We start from the raw sequence: 1,666 nt of genomic DNA on the forward strand, positions 1-1,666 counted from the left end.
GCTACAGTAATTGGTCCCCCTAATCCCTTCGTCAGATCTCTATCTATTCTTGGAAAATGTATATTTTGGAGAGTTTCTTCTGATAGAGGTGGAGAGCTTGAAGTGTACAGATCGAAATAGAAACAAACAAATACTTCATTAATTCCCTCTGGGTCCGATATCATGTCGGAGCCAGACGTTTCCCTGCCTTATCACCGGATTCAAAAAAGCGTTGCTTTGTCTTAATTAATTGAACCATAGCTGTTGCGGTGGTGGTTAAATTGAGACTGGCTTGAAGTTTCACACGTTCTGTTTAGAGGTTAGGATCTGGGTTCGATGCATATCTGCCATCTAGATCTTTGATCTTATTCAACACACTGGGCGTGTAAGAAAGCTGAAACAAAGCTATAAGCTGGCCTCTCATGTAGGCTTTCGACGTTTCTCATAGTACACCTCTCGACACTTCAGTGGAATCATTCAATTCAAGGAAACGTGAAAGCTGTGATCTGAAACATTTTGTGTAGTCATCCCTTATCAACAGGCTAGAGTTGAATCTCCAGAGTTTAATGGGTCGAGACGGGGTCGCTAATAACGCATCAAAAGAAACTGGTGAGTGATCTGAAATGGGGATAGCACGATACTCCCGGTGGCTAATTTCACAGAGAAACCTAATATTGATAAGGAAAAGTCTATGCGTGTATATGTGTGGTGGGGATGAGAGAAACGGGAAAATGCCTTTGTCTTAGGATTCGCATGTCGCCATGGATCCACAGCGGAGTTTTGACAGATTCTGGGGTTTCAGCAGATTTACTCAGGGAACAGACCTTAGTTGACGATCTATCCAGCAGAGCGTCCTGAACCAAGTTAAACTCACCTCCAGTAATGAGATGATAGTTTTCCAAGTTTGGGAGTGAAGAGAAAAGTTTAGCTATGAAAGATTCATCGTCCCAGTCGGCCCGTACACGCTGCCAGTAACACAAGTGAGCCCTGCGAGTTTCCTGACACAAATCTGGGTCCGCAATAACTTTATGTTGCTCAAACAGAATATTATTACGAATAAGTATGGCTGTCCCTCTAGCCTTGCTGTTAAATTTGGAGTGATATATAAGTCCCGATCCAGTTTCTCTTGAGTCGCCTCACTTCTTTGTTGCAGAGACGCGCCTCTTGAAGAAAAAACACATCTCCTTTCAGCTGCTGTAAATGCGCCATGACTTTGTTAGTTTTGGTTGCATTTCCTGCACCCCTCACATCCCAGGAGACGATTCTAAGACCACTGATTGTGTTCAACATACCTTACTGTAGTCAGACGGGTCTATGATTTGTTGACTTGGCTAAGTTGACAGTGGCCGAGGGAAGACTGCTGTCTGTACTTGAGGTAATAGACTGTGAACAGGAAGGAAAAAAAACAAACAAAACACCGGACTAGGGATGGGTATCGTTTAGGTTTTATCCGATACTGGTGCCAAACCGGTACTTTTGAAACGGTGTTCGAACCGGTGCCTAAAGAATGCTCGCAGCAAGCTATCAAATACGGCGCATTTCTCGGCTTTTAACAAAACGCTATGCGTCGCCAGGTGTTTCATCGGATTTGAGGTGTTACCTCCTTTGACAGTATCACAGTATCAGCTTAAAGCACTTGTTGCTGCTGAGTTTGCATCTTTTGCTGTGAAGTACAGCCAGACTTTGA

At 43.8% G+C, this 1,666-nt stretch overlaps 1 protein-coding gene across 5 annotated transcripts in view; it reads left to right on the forward strand.

The window, feature by feature from the left end:
* Positions 1–1,666, forward strand: part of LOC102199563 (transcription initiation factor TFIID subunit 4-like) — a 13,479-nt gene that overhangs the window by 5,977 nt on the left and 5,836 nt on the right. The gene's annotated exons all lie outside the window — the stretch shown is intronic.

Source organism: Pundamilia nyererei, unplaced genomic scaffold (genome assembly GCF_000239375.1).
Source record: "Pundamilia nyererei isolate P.nyererei 1_Seehausen unplaced genomic scaffold, PunNye1.0 scaffold00061, whole genome shotgun sequence".
NCBI lineage: Eukaryota > Metazoa > Chordata > Actinopteri > Cichliformes > Cichlidae > Pundamilia > Pundamilia nyererei.